Source organism: Acartia tonsa, chromosome 2, assembly GCF_053477335.1.
Source record: "Acartia tonsa isolate MP-2025a chromosome 2, ASM5347733v1, whole genome shotgun sequence".
Taxonomy (NCBI): Eukaryota; Metazoa; Arthropoda; class Copepoda; order Calanoida; family Acartiidae; genus Acartia; species Acartia tonsa.
The window spans coordinates 37,162,216-37,178,990 of record NC_137261.1 but is presented as its reverse complement, the minus strand read 5'-3'; the positions used below and the strand labels follow the sequence as shown (position 1 = coordinate 37,178,990).

At 28.9% G+C, this 16,775-nt stretch overlaps 1 protein-coding gene across 2 annotated transcripts in view; it reads right to left on the bottom strand.

Annotated features, from left to right (window-relative positions):
* Positions 1-16,775, bottom strand: part of LOC145311727 (uncharacterized) — a 141,649-nt gene that overhangs the window by 16,243 nt on the left and 108,631 nt on the right. The window lies entirely within an intron of this gene.

Below are 16,775 nucleotides of genomic sequence, written 5' to 3'. Positions count from 1 at the left end.
CTTGACGTCTTTTAAATAAATATCAATCCCTTTTTCTGGTTTGGTGACCTTTTTATTCTATCTTTCAATAAATTTAAACAAACATTTTCAATTGTATTCAATGTCAGTCAAAGGAAAGACAGAAATAGAACTTTTAGTTTCTATATCTTAAAAATATTGGGAGAAGATTATATTATCCTCCAGTAACCTATCCCTATATGCCCACTTCTAAAAAAGCCAATCAACACGTTACCACATAGAAATAATTTTGTGGAAAATTTCCAGAAAAAAGGGATATGCGAATAGACGATGAATTAGTTTAAAATTAATGGCAGCTAAGATTACCTTTAACGAACCAATTATAATTTAGACCCCAACAATAGAAATAGTTGTAATGGAGCTACTAAATGAGAATAGTTATTTTTTTCATCGTATTATAAACGGCTTTCCGCGGATATAGAATGTACAATTATAAGATTAAAACCAGTTTTTTAGCCCCGAGGTGCCGAAGGCACGGGCTAAAAAACTGGTTTTAATCTTATGATTGTACTTTTTTATATTCGTAGAAAGCTGGATACAATACGATGCTAGACATAGTTTTTTCGTATGGATGAGAACCGGTTCCTATCCACCGGATTCGAATGAATACGAGAATAGTTATTTCTCGCATCGTATTATAAACGGCTTTCCGCGGATATAGAATGTACAATTATGTCACCTCGGGGCTAAAAAAACTAGTTTTAATCTTATGATTGTACATTTCTATATTCGTAAAAAGCTGGATATAATACGATGCTAGACATAGTTTTTTCGTATGGATGAGAACCGGTTCCTATCCACCGGATTCGAATGAATACAAGAAAACAAATTAATTGTTCCTTTCCTTCCTGGGAAAATTTTCCAAAGAAATTGCGTAGAAAATGTGGAAAAGGGGGCAATTAAACCCACGCAAGTATATTTATATCATCATACACTTCAATAAACAAGGATGACAACATCCATAAAAGCGAAGCACTGAAACGGTAGGACAAACGGACATTAACACTTGTATAGTATATGAACTAGAAAATCGGAACATAAATGTATAAATGTCGAATCAAAATTGTAAGTAAATTTGTTGAAAAACTGCTTAAAAACAGGATAATGCTTATGGACATACTTACATTTTGGACTTGATTTTAGAGTTGCTTCGCTTATAATATTGTTCTTTGTTGTCCCAGGAATCAATATACCAAAAATCAGATCAAACGGATAAATAGAACACTTGAAAATTTGTTGTTAAAAAAGTAAAAAAAATCAACATGTTTAAAATGGACGTACGGACATTCTGGTAATGATTATAGAGTTGCTACGCTTTCTAAATCGTACCCAACTACTACAGGAATCATCATGCAAAGTTTGAAATCGATAGGACAATTCTAACATGCCTAAATTAACGAATAAAAGCTATCTATCTCGGACGGACGGACGTACTGACGGACCGACCCTAATTATAGAAAAGCTTCGCTTTTAAAAAAACAGAAAGATAGGGGACAATGGGATGTTTATTACTTTAATTCCCAAAGTTTTATAGTAACATTTTGTTATTTGTCGGCTTAACTACTTTGAGGACATCAGTGAATTTTGATTGGTTTGTTCATTAAGTTGAGTGTTCGAAACACTTCACTTTCAACCACTAATTTTATTCTACAAAAAAGGTAAATTTGTGTATCGTCATTGGGGATGTACATAATTTTATCGGCCATATCCTATAGATCCCTGGGTAAAAAATGTCTAAATATTCTAAATAGTAAAAGTATTATGCTAGGTAGTTTTCAAAAGAAATTTTTAACTTAAATAAGAAACATGTTATGCTTATAATACCAACATAAGAATATTGTAATTCTAACAGTCATTAATACCTTTCGAACGTCCTCTAAAGTAGTTCAAATAATGGTTGATTTTAAGAGTGTATTATACATTTTCAAAATAGCTGAATCAAATAAGTAAATAAAAATTATTTGAGTGTAAGCTGAAATTTTATTTTATCTCATATTTTCAGGGCTTTTCCTATATTCTAAAAAATGGCTTATACAAGCTAGGGAAAAATATGAAGCTTCATGGAAATTAAAAACAAAATGGTCAACCAGTTTTAAAGATATTATGTGAAACAAACATACCTATTAAGTATCCTATATATATATCCATTTAATTAAAAAGCTTTAGTAAATTTCAATTTTAAGCACAATCTTTAAACCTTCCTCCTGGATATAGAATAAAAACATTGCCAAATAAAAATATTTGACTTTATTGCCTTAAATATACTCTTTTGAGTAGAGAATTTTTTTTATTTTAATTCTGTTTTCGAAAAAAATATATGAGACTTAGATGATTGTGTTGACATACTAACAATGTTTTAAATCGACTGAATGGAAGCCATCTACAAAATCAATTCAAGTTATATCTGGCAAGCCGTTGACAAAAAATAGTGTACGTTTAACTATAATTTAATCAAAACTTTTTATAGCCACCCATAAATTATAAGTCATTAATTATTGCATAATTTTGGAATTTATCCATAAAAATGGGCAAAGCAATTTATATCTTTTTCGTGAATTTTCTGTACAAAAAATATTATTTACTTGAAACTGTTATCAAAAAATATGAATTATATAAATTTTTAAACATCTTTAGAAACTAAAATATAAAAAGGGTAAAACTAATGAAATCTTAAAACAATGTACATTGCTTTTGCCAAAATAAGTTTAAAATGGCACTTGCTTAGACAGGTTTAGTTACTCTTCAAAACAAAAAAGCTGAAATGTAAAATTTTTAATCTTTTTTATCATTACCTATATTATTATTGTCCAATTATGTTTTTTTTTACTCAATCGCATATAATAATCATTAAATATAAAAGAAATTAAATTCTAAATATACCCCTTCCAAAGTTGGTCTGTCTGTCTGTATATTTATTTTTCATTACTCCCGGTCCTGTCTCTGTGTACTTATTTCTTAAATTTTAGTCAACGCCCCTCATTTGATCGGAATAGCTTCCATTGTTTTGTGCTAAAGTACCAAACTAGAACGTTTACGTAAAAAAATAGCGAAATAAACAAATAAGTAACTTTTTTGCCTTACATAATGGTTCATACGAGATATTTTAGTATATTTCATTTTTTTAAAACTTTTTTCTTTATGGTTGAAATAAAACATAGCGATTTGCAAGATTTTTGGGTGGGTTAAAAAAATCATGTTTTTAGGGCAGGTAAATTTTACCTTATGAACAATAAAATTAATGATAGAAAAGATACTGCTAAATAAAAACAACCAATCAATATTTATAAAATTTCAGCCAGCGAATAAAAAAGCGTGTTTATAAAACTTTAGATACCATAATAATTTACAGTCGAACATGTAGTCTTGTACAATAGCCCTGACTTCACAATAAAGAAAATTGGCAATGTTTAAAGTTAAGTTCACCTCACCCATATTAGATTTTAAACACTTTCATTCACTTTTTTCTATTCATTTTTTATATAGGCGTTTTTTTGACACTATTGTTGATGACTATTTATAATTAATTTTTGTTATAGATTAATCAAATAAATTTGAAACATTTTACTTTGTTCTTAATAATTTGACAGATTAATTTTAAAAAATTTAGAGGTGATCCCCGATAACAATAAACATTTTTACCCCATTGAAGGTCTATAAAACCAAAATTGAAAAAAATTCTCTAAAGTTTTTTTAATCAAGATATAAATAAAATTACAGTCAAATGTCCCAACCCTCCATGCTTTATCATACTCAACACCTTTAATATGTGATTTATAAATATCACTGTAAAGAAACAAACAAAATGACTCGAATGTAAATTGAATAGGTATTTATCAGACTAGTTAATCAGCATAAATTTGCAATAATTTCGCATGAAATGTTGCCATTTATTTCCGCTCTATTAGATGCAGTATTTTTGCACATCATTAAAAATATATTTAAATTGATTATTTGGTCCCTATGTTCAAAAGGATTTATATATGAATGAAATATTCAAAATTGCATTTGTTAACAAGGATGATTAATTTTTCAATAAGCGTAGCTTTTGTTATAAACAATAAAGTTTATATTTCAGGGATGAAGGGAGCATTGAACTTAATATTACTACAATGTCACTCAAAATATAGACACATTATCTTATTAGATTAAAATTATAACAGATATCTTAAGGGATATGACATTTAAGACATTGGGCAATAAATTGATGTAGATCCCTAATAAATTGTAACTAAATTATAAATTGAAATTATTAGTTAAAAAGTGAAAAAATTTGTAAATGCTAGATTTAACCTAACAATCAAGATTTGTAGTGGCTCAAAAATCATTCATGTGACATCATAAAAATGAGGAAGATAAGAGGAAGAGTTGGAAAGAGAACCCCTAAAAATAAGATGGATAATCCCTCATTTTTATGACGTCACATGGATGATTTTGAGTCACTTTGTCCCACTACCAAGATTTGATAAAAGTACTCAAAATGTATAGAATTACACTATTCAACTAAAAGTGAATTAAGGCGATTCTATGCTGCAAAACTCAAATATGTTACATATTCTAAATTGCCTGTTTTGACACTATCTCTATATATTACGTTGCTTTCAAGTTTATTACACAATATATGGTGTAATAGATAAACAAATAGATAAAATACGCCTACAAGCAAACTCACATTTTTTTTAAAAAAGGTAACTTTATAATCGAAAGCATACTATGCAATTTTATAAAACGACGCATATTCTGCAAAAGAGATTAAGAATATTTTTTTATTAAATTTATTTGAACAAAAATGAGATAAAAAGCATAAAATGATAAATATTCATAAATCACTTTAAAAAACACGAGAAAATAACGGCAACTTAAATTTTAGGTCTATAAATCAAATGAGACAAAAGACACTTAAATGATGTAAAGCCTCCTCCCTTTATTATTCATATCTCCTTGCTTCTTGTAATGGATACAGTCACATTGGCGTGTACAAGGATTCGCCAGTGGGATGAAAAGCCTTGTTAGGGTAAAAAACAAGCTTATAAATATTCATTTATAGTTTTAATATAGTTTTGTACTTCATTTACATTCTTCATAATAAGATTTTAATTCAATCAAACATTTATATTTTGATCCTTTTTCATATTCTTTTTTTTTATACGTATCCACCAAAAATTTATGTAAAGTTTATCAAATAGTTTTTTTAAAGGTGCAATATCCCTACGCCTCCTGGGTGCTATGTTATAATAAATGGTAAACCCATCCTAAATGATTCTAAATTGGATGAAGAACACGCATAATCAATTCTCTATGTTATACAATTCTAAAAATTGGGCGCGGCATTTTTTCAGGCCTTTTTTCAATGCTTTTTTTTGTTTTAAAAACGTTGAATATATTTAGGAAGGAAGCTAGCAAATATAATTTTTTCCATTTAGATGTGCTGCTAATATTTATCTTGGTAGAATAGAGGAGGTACTTTTCCTTAACATAGAAAAATCACTTAAGAGGAGAGCCATATTGATCAGCAGTTAACGAGGTCTTTTGGTATAAATGCGCAAACAGACACACATCCAGCTACTTTTATTTGAATGGTTTCTTTATTAAAATAGTATTTTTAATTTTAATAAAGCTAGATTTTAATACTAATATTGGGCAAATTTTTATACAATAAAGATCAAAATTAAATCCGAAACCCAAAACTATGCCAAACTATTGCCACACTTGTTAGAAATAAAAACAGTTATATTTTTAGTCAAAACAAGGAGGAAGGACAAGAAATAAGCTTTTGTATCAAAATATATCCTGTACCTTAAAGCCTGTAATTACATTTTGCTTTTAGTTTTTGGTATTTATAACATGAACATTTAATACTTATGATTTAAAACTCTTATATCATATCCCGTATTCCCGGTGAAAAGGAAACTAAAAGCATAAATCATTTCAATTTAGTCTTGAAATACCATGGGCAGCATAATATATAATATAGTTGAGAGGTTCAAATATTTCTTTTCTCTTAAAATCTTCATATAAGATTGTAAATTTGCTCTTTCTACAGCTTATACAGGATTACTACTTTATAGAGATCCTAATGAAGTTAATTATTACTATTCTAATCAATTAAAGTTACATATTAACCAAAATCAAATGAAAAACATTGCCAATATATGAATATTTTTAGTATTTCAGGTGTTTTAAAAACATGTCCATGCATCAAAATCACGTCTCATGAGTAAGAATGAAGAAAAAGTAGATTACAGTTTAAAGTAAATATATATTAAGCCTCTCAACTAAGATGTAATAATAAAAGGTTCTGTTCTCGTTTTTTGATGCTTTTTGGGTAGTTTCAGTGTATTACAATGTGAAAGATTAATCTATTATAATTCATACTGCAAAAAGTAGTTCAAGATCTTTAAAACAGCTGTCTTGCCTTTGGAATCTTGCATTGGTACGCGTACTTTAAAATTTCTTACAACTTGCTTTAAAAAACTGAAAATAGTTTTTCACTAAGGGAGAAAAGCCTATTCTTTGTCATGTTAAAAGTGAAAGAAATTGTGTTGTTGATAACAAGATGACAAAATTTATTGAGTTTGAGTTGCGTTTATTTTTGAATTAGTTTTCAAGTACTAAGCCTTGTACTAAATTTTTTAGTTCTTTTTTTTCTGATTTTCTGACATAAATACTTACCTAAAATTGAAAAAAAATATTTTTATTATTTCAACAAAATAATTTTAAGCGTCTGGGGCAAAGTAGGAAATATTATTATAATAGAGAGTAGCCACACAAAAACTTATTGTCAAACTGAATAGTAAATATTAGTACACATTTCATGTCCTGCTTTCCAAATATGGCAGACATAAATACATCTTTTTATCTCACAAACCTAGGGATGTGCAGCCTAAGTTTTAAGTAGTTTTTTTTATTTAAAATGCTGTAATTTTTTTTCAAATTTTTAAAATTTTCTAAATAGTTTTTAAGATGCAAATTGCATTCGTTGATGGTAATAGGAGAATGAAATTGTAATAATTATAATATAAATAACTAGCGGCAACGTCCCAAGCATCTAGAGGCATAGAGGATCTAGAAAAATAGCTTAAAACCATCCCAAGACTTAAATTTAAAAAAATAGCATAAAACCATAACAGTACTTAGGTGAAGCTTTCCTACAGTTGAGTACTCAATCGGTTCAGTAGTTCTCGAGATCTTAAGCTTCAGACAAAATCCTTACTACTTTATATAATATGATTCTTGATTTGTTTACGCTCATGCCTACCTCCTGTGCTTGGCGACAAATACCAGAAATATTAGACAAATTGTAATATTTATCTGGCATCTTATATTGCCTTTTTTAGGCCAAGATTTTCAATTGATAAACACATATTTGGTTTTCTTGCTTTTTGGGGGGTTTTAACTTAGACTTCCTACAATTTTTTTCTAAGTAGAGCTTAACCACAATTATTCTTTCAATACATGGATGAAATATTTTAAAAGTAGTTATATACTTGCTTAACTGCGCCCCTAACATCTAGGGGCTCTGTATTCGAAAAAAGAAAAAAATATCCAAATAACTAGGAGTAAAAGTAAAATAACCTAAAACCATCATGGGACCTATACTAAGCTTTCCAAAAAGGGAGAACTCAAACGTTTCAGTAGTTACCGAAATCTTAGCAACAGACAATAAACTTTATTACTTTATATGATAGGATAGACACAATTAAAACAGTTACTTGAGTATTTTTTTTTAATTTCAAACAATAGCACAAGTTTAAAAAGAGTCTTAAACAGTGGATGAACGATAGAGCCGACTTTACAAGAAACTGAAATCTTCGCCAAAGCCTTACACAGAGGACACTGAAGATAATCTCTACAAGTAAACCCAAGTAAGTAAAAGAATTTGTAAAATATAAACTTATGGATGTTGCCCATTGTTACTTTTAGTGAACTTAAAATTGTTTCAAAATGAAATAATTCCATTAACACATATTTTGTATGAAGCAAAAACTTGGATAAAAAACAACAAAAATCCCATTAAAACGAAGCCAAAAATTTGAATACTAATTTTCTCAATTTCTTGGTTATCCTTGAAACCAAATTAAATGTTGTCTGACTGACCGTATCATTATTATGTTGCCTTGTAAAGGGTTATGACTAATTGCATAACCCTCTTTTTCCCTAAAATTCATATAAAAACAAGGATATATAATTCCAAAGACACAGGACTATGTATGGCTGAAATAAACAGAATAACCCTCAGCTTTTGTATTGGGTACATGGCGTTCCTGCAACTGGCAGAAATACATCTGGATGTAATTTTGTCAAAATGTAAAAAACTCTGCCAAAAATACAGTCATACTTAAAGTAACCGCCATAAATACATCTAACACAGGCATTTCTACATCCAAAATTGTCAATTTTACATCTATTTCTTGCCAATTTTACATCTAAACTTTTTTATATGTCATAAATACATCTTATACATTTTAATTAATAATAAACAATAGTGAACTGTATAGTAGACATTTATTATCAATACAAGATGTCAACTATAATTGTAACCAAATTACAAGGAATGTTCATACTATTTGTTGCACATATATTTTACTATGCTAATAAACTTTTACCTAAATATAATTATAATAAACTAAAGAAAACTATCATAATCCTAAGTATATTTACATTTACAATTTCACCGCCAATAGAGTTTAATATATGAGTAAAATATTGTACAAATTATTGATGTTATGTGGTAAATAGCTCGACATTTTCTTACAAAAATGTTTATTTCCATGTAATTTTTAATGTTATAAAACTATTTATCTGTGCTTTGCTACTTCGATGTTGACATCGTTGTTTATTACAACACAAGATTTAAAATCAAGCTTAAATATTTTCTTTGTTTTTTAAAGATTAAATGTCCCTCTCTCTCGCTTCCCTTTTCTTCTGTATTTTTTTTAATCTTAATACTTTTATTTAAAAACATAATTATGATTTTTTCTTATTTTAAATTATCATCCTGAAATGTACAGGATGTATTTATGACATATAAAAAGTTTAGATGTGAAATTGGCAAGAAATAGATGTATAATTGACAATTTTGGATGTTTAAATGCCTGTGTTAGATGTATATTTGTCAGCATACCTACGATATATAGCAAATTACTATCGAATTTACATCCAGACAAACAATTTTGACAAAAATACATCCACTGTATTTCTGCCAGTTGCAGGAACGGCAACGTCCCTTTGTATTACTGTAGAATAAATCAAATATTTCAAAATAAAGAAAATCAACTCTTTATAGGCTTAGGTTAAGGTATGATAAAAATAGAATGAGCAAGATAAGTTATACTAAACCTTTATGTGCTTGTATTGTGGTAAAATATATGTACATTATGAATAAGGATAATATGATATGAATTTTATACTCAAGAATGTAAGTATGAGTAACTTTAACATACATAGAGAGACAGCGTAAATGAATTGTCAGTATTTAATAAGTAAATGATGCTTTACTAAAACGTTATTATTCTATTTATATTAGATGTTGTATCATATTAGAGGTTTTATAATTCCAACATACAATACATTATAGTCATTTTTAGAATAGTGTTACATGGCAAGGTATCTATCAATTTCTTTTATTAGTAATGCTTATTGACATTAATTCCAGGAATGTTAGCTGTTATTTCGATAACTTGCCAGTGAGGGCAGTTTATATATAATGTACATTCTTTATAGCCAAAATAAACTTCTGTATTGTGCACTAAAATTGCTTAAAGAAATTAAAACTTTTTGCTCATCTATTTTTCCTCAAATCCTGACCAATGTGTACTGTACATATGAATTTACCCTCAAACTTTTATCCTAACCTAATATGACGGCCAAAAATTATGTTCATGTGGAAAAAATTCATAGGCCCACCAACATGTATAAATCAAGGAAGTGAATTCTTAAATAAAAACTTTAGAAAAATCAATTAAAGAATAAGAGTTTTCGCAAAAACTATCATGATTGAAAATGGGGGGAAAAAATCAAGGTGCTTTTAAATATATCGTAATCTTTTCTATTTTCAATAAATTGTTGTATGGTGAACTATCTCTGTTCATGTGCTATTCAGTATTCATATTTAAATTTTTAAGATTAGTAAAATCTTTACGAGTTTCAAACTCCTTTTCTGTTCTTTTCAATATAAAATATTATTGCAGTAAAAAAAGTTTTTAAAGCTGCACAAATTAAAAGCAAAAGCAAAACTTTTTGAATTTCAGTTAATTGAATTACTCATGCTAATACTTAGATTATCATAAAATGTATAATAGTTACTTAGCTTATTAGGAATACTACCTAAATATTTATTTAATGTATATGTGGTAACCGCCTCGGTTAAATGGCCGTTACCCAAGTTCAAATGACTACGGCAGTGCGAACAGACGTGGACACGTATAATTATAGAGAAGCTGGGCTTCTCTAGCTATCACTAAATAACAAACAGAGTCTATTCAGATGTTACTTTATTCAGGGTCTAAAGGTTACTAAAGATGTACAACATAATATAAATGCATATGGATTAGGAATAGAGATAGTTAAAGGTAAATCATACAAGTAAAACATAGATAGTTGCAATGGTTAGGTAGATGGCTATCCCTGTCCGGGGGAGGCAGGATAGCCCATGGAACAGCACAATAGGTAGATAAGAATAGAAGGGTTGAGTGGTAGGTCTGGGTACTAAAAGGGAAGGTTTGATGATTACTGTGACAACAACAGTCTGTGTGGGTGGTGAATCTATCTGGTGAAAGAAGGCTTAACACCCTTATCCTCAGGGCTGAGGTGGTGCTGATAACTTGGTGGTTGAAGGGGAAGGTTCCGGTGCTTAAGAAGGGAGAGGGAGGGGTCACACCCCTCCCTCCACTTGCAGGACAACTGAGAGATGAAATCAATACCATTATCTTGCATATTTGCAGGTGGCTTTACAATTGTAGAATAACAGGATTAGCTGGGTGCATAGCATCACTATAATATCTTGGATTCCGCATGGCCCAGGGTTGCCGAATACCACATATATAGCATATCTAAGTAAATATGACGGAGCATTTTTTTATGACTAGTGTTTAGGAACAAATATTCAAAACAAAATATTCTTAAACTCAAGGAATATTGTATAACAAAAAATAATCAATATGGCTTCATAAGGCAAAGAATGAATTACAATATTAAACTAGATTATTTTTTCTTTATGTTGAATATATGCCCCTTGTAGCCGTTGTAAATAAGTGTTATGATAAGAAAATAATTATTACATTAGCTTTTTTCTACATATTTGTCTTTAAGAACACTTTTCAACATTCTTTCAAGTATAAGATATCATACCAACAAAATTTAATACTATTTGCATAGTGATTGTGGAAAATCTTACCATGTACAAATATTTAGAAAAAATATAAAATATATATTCAAATCAAAATAAACTCCCCAAAATTCATTAAAACGTTATCTCGTTGTCATTACTGGAAAAAAAGTCAAACAAGCAATGATTTTTTTCTGTGCATGACAATTGAAGTAATAATAGTATAGTTATTGGCAGGGCTATTATCCTAATTTATGCTCATATTTGCTCAAATAGGTCATGATTACGAACTAGATGTATGGGCAGTAGGGGGCTTCATAAAAACCTTTGAAAATGAAAGTCTAAAATTTAATTTCAGCTTTAACCTTCATCATTAAAGATTTTAGCAGTTTAAAACTTTTTAAAGAGTTTTTAAATCATTTACAGTGTAAACTTTACAGCTTATTTTAGTTTTTATGATAATAGTCACTAAAAAAAGATGTACTACAAAGGGATACTTTTAAGCAATAAAAAATGACTAAAGCCAAATATTAAGAAGAGTCTTCAATTTTTTTCTTCAGAATAAACATCTTTACCTGACAACAAACATATTGTAAAAAAATGTAGTGCACAAAATTGAGCAGTAGTTTTTTAACCATTTCAAATCACGAGTTTGATATTTAGTGAGCTTTTAGGGTGTGTAGTATTGTGTGTGCGTGTGTGTTTATGGGCGTGTGAGTGTGTGTGCTTTTTATGTCATGGTATTATTGCATTGAAAACAGGGATAGATCTTCTAAAAATTATTCTAAACATTTTGAAATCTATAATGAACTTAAGTCATATTACTATGGTTATTTTGTTATTATCATAATTTGATAAAAATATCAGGCTAAATCCTGAGATTGTTTTTTTTGTAGTTGGTCAAAATGTGAACGTTCATATTTGACAGATTAACTTTTTTAATACGGGTTATGTAAGAAATAAGTTTTATTACATCTAAGTAAGTCGACATAAACTTCTAAAACTCTAATCAACTGATGAGTCCAGTTTCAACAAGGAAATATGAAATACTAAAAAAAAATTTATTACAGAAAACTTATCCTTTTAATGTAAATAAGGATATCATTTGGGTTGAAATTTGAGGAGTGTTATAGAAAAGGTTAGTGACAGAAATATAATAACCAAGTAATCTGTCTTATCTTGTAACCAAAAAAAGTTTTTCTTTTATGTAATCTAATATCTAAAGTCGAAAATAATTATATTTTTATTTCTATATACCAATCATGTAATTTAGCATTATAAACAATTAAGTAAGTAAATTTTACTATAAAAAAAAGTTATATTTAATAAAACGATCCCAAAACCCTGAAAAAAGCAGATAGATTTGATACAGTTTGATTTAAATTGACAGGCATCGATGACCCATAACAGTTTTTAAACTGTTATTTACAAAGAATCTTTGTTCATATCGAAATAAAGATAACAAAGCTACTTTTTGTAATGTTTAAGGTTGGTTTTCCTAAATTAACTCAGTCGAACTAAAAACCCCCCTTTTTGGAAACATATAGAAAATGGGATAAACCTGCAGGGATTGACCTTGCCAGATATAGAACCGCAAGGGATAGACATACAGAAAAATTCCCTTTTTATTGCAATTAATCGCTAGGCACATTAAAAAAAAGAAATTTTATTTAAGATTAAATGGTAAAATAATAAATGCATAAATCAGAAGAAAATATTCAAATTTTTTTTTTTTTTCATATAAAAAACCTTTTTATGTTTATATAATATTAAAAGATTGTATAAATTCTGCAAGATATTGTGCAATAATTGAAATTGCAAATCCTATAAAAACTTTAAAATTCTTACCCAAGCATCTATTATGAAACCCAATAGCGTTTATTATAATACTTTGCACTCATACTAAAAACTGCCTAAATGGGGTGAATTGACCCACATTTAGCCAACAGATGGGGTTAGGAAATAGCGTAGCTTAATTATATTTAGAGGAATGTAATATTAAATTAGTATTGTGAAATGAATTGGTCGCACTTTCATCATACAGAAGACATTAAGGCATTAGAAGACATTAGTATTTATATTCATTATAGTAATAGATAATCATAACAAGACATTTACAGTATGTTCGATCTCCCTAACTACTGTACTAATAATGTTCATAATTTTAGGGAAGCTCCACATAGGTTCCAGGCGGGTTTAAGTTTTTTGTTTTAATACTTAAGTTTTTTGTCTTTCCCATACTAGGGAACTAGATGCTTCAACAACTAGTTCGTGAAAATACCCTTTTCTAGTTTTGCTGACCAATACCCAGCGTATTTGCTTGTGTAAGATGTTGGTATAGAAAAATTTAAGGCCCAGCTATTTGACATTGAATTTCTACACCATCATGGCAAGATTTCCTATCAGTAAAATTAAATAAATTACAGAAGTGTTAAATGACAGTTTCAGGCTGTTTAAGCACAAACCCTGCTATAATATTACTGAATAAAATAACTATAAAACCGACCAAAGTAGTGCCTTATAACATAAATTAATGCTGGTCATACAAATAACCTTTTAGGCATTTATATACCCATAAACTACACAACAATGAGATTGTAATTAATTTTAATTTTAAACAATGAGAGTGAACAGTAAGATAAGGTAACTTTTACCAACTTAAATTCAGATTGAAGAAAATAAAAAATTAAAAATAAGCAAGTACTTCTGTTTAATATTTTAGAATTTATAGTTATTAATTATTTTCATTTCATGTATGATAGTATTTTTTTTATGAAAACATTTGTTTTATTTAAACAATTGTCCTCATAATTTACGCAGATTATATTTTTATGCAAAACAGTTTATTTTAGATCACAGAATAGCATATTTTAATTAAAATTTGACTGCCATTTACATTCGTTTTAATTAATAATATCAATGATTACAATTATATAAGCAATAATCTTATATTTATAAGTAACTTTTTAAAACTTGACCATAAATATAAAATTAAGGATATATTACATATTATGGAATAGATGTAATGTAAAATGTAACTCTAGGGATCTAAGTTCAAAAAAGGATGTACTGTTAATAATAGGAAAAGGGAGCTGAAGGATCAGCGGAAATATACTTTGCATAATCATTCTATTTAGATGCATATAAGCCACACAATACATGTATGTATATTTTAGAATTCAGTTGGGAGATGGGAGATAATTCTCCTTCCCTATACTGATGATGTGACTTTAATATTTCATCTATAATACAAAGTAGAATGATGTCTGTCTGTCTGTCAGTCCGTCCGTCCCTCCGTCCGTCTGTCCCTTAAGATCTCGGTAACCACTGAACCGATCGGATTCTACTCTTCAGGGAATATACCTACTGGTCCTGTGGCGGTTTTAGGCTATTTTCTTGAAGGGTGAGACACCCCCAACCCCCCAAAAAAATAAAAAAAACCCCCCCCGATTTTAAATTTTTTTTATTATTTAAAATTAGTGGTGGAGTGGGGGCTTCTCCACAGGTACTTAATTTTTTATTATTATTTGAAATTAGTGGTGGAGTGGGGGCCTCTCCACAGGTACTTAATTGGCATCTCTGGAGATACTTATTTTTTTCTTCTCATTAATTACCTCTTGGGGCAAAGCCCCTAGAGGCTAGGGGCAAAACAGCTAGTTCATTAATATTGTACATAAATTCAAATTGTTTTTATTTATTTCTATATATCTAAAGAAAGTATCCTGACGGAAGCTATATGAAAACTTAATTAAAATCAGATTGTAGAATAAAGCTTAACTTCTTCAATGAATCCTAAAGGAAAGGGCAATGGCGAGAAATCGATGTAGATCCCCAATGATAATATACAAAATCATCATTCTGAAGATTATAAATAAATCTCTAGAATTTTTAACACTTGTAGTTAAACCAACCAATCAATAAGTATCCATTTTTTTCTCAAAATAACAAGAGAAAATGCTTTTAAAAAATTTGGGTACTTGTTTATCACAGTAAATAAGAAAATAAAAGTATTTCAGTTTGTTTACTGCAATACAAAACATAAACACATACAATACATTTACATGATAATAATTAGTAGGTGTTTTTGTTTCCTATTCATTATAGCTGTTCTATATATGTCACAAATTAAAAATATATATTAGAGAAGCAAAATATGATTATCTCTTTTACACTATAGTAAACAATATAGGGGTAAGGGGTTAAATAACTGTATGTCCCCACCCCAAAGCTCTGTACCGACTTTCATTTATGTCTTTGAAAACCAAAAGCGTCGGGAATAATAACACAGACAGGTAGCTACAAAAGAGCAGAAAGCAATTTGCTAGTAGACGAAAAAGGCCCCCAACAGAGGAATTCAGGTAGTTGTCTTTTACATAAAAAACATAAAATGTTTGTTTATGTCTGTATATTTGTAAGGATATGAAAAAAAACATATAAAAATTCTGCCTGTAGGTGCGAAATCTTACAGCAAAAATTTATAATAAAAATGTAGTATACATGGGAACTGCATATTTAATATTGAATCTGACTGTGCAACCTACTTATACTGAAAATGCAGGTAATTTCAGTTACAGGGATATAGACATAAATTACTACTCAAAATGTAGCATACAAGAAAACTCACTCTTGATTGTATAACTTTTGTCTTAAAGTTAATACAATACATATCTTTAGTCGCCCACTTAAGACACATTAAAATTTGACATAAACAATTGTACTCTTATTTCTAATGTCAGAAAAGCGACAGAATTTCGTTACCTTTAACCCTGGAGGAACGACAAGAAAAGTGTTTTTTTTATATCCCCTGGCTATAAACTTAAATCCCTTTCTTCCAGATATTAAATAAAATAATATGCAGAATAAGGGACAGGTGATATATTGTATAAATCACATTACTAAATGTCAGAAAAAGTCAGTAACGTAAAATAAAGTTAATGATAACGACGTTTTAAGGTTCATACAATTAATGGACTAGTTGTTGGATGGGCGTTATCCTGACAAGTACACTAGGCTAAGGACGTCCAAGTTTTTTTGGTGTGGGGTGGAGTTGGTAAAATGAGCGTTTCAAATGGTTGGTTAGTAATTTATTCTTATTAAAGGTATTTAAAATGTATTATTCAACAATCAGAATCTTTTTCCCGTTTAAATCTAACCTCCAGATTTAAGAACAAAATAACATATAAATGCAGTTTATAAATTAAAGTTTTATTTTAATTTTGTTATTGTGCTTTTTACAAATACCCAACCCTATCCAAACTGAGATCTAGATAAAATGTGGTAAATTGATGCTGAAATCTTAAGTATCATTTACGCATGTAAATTTGTTTGCAAAATTATCTAAATTGGTGAAAATTATAGCTACAGGATAATTTAGAAAATAAATGGCTTTTTGCATCTCACCCTATGTCTTTTTAATATACAATTCTGGGTGTAC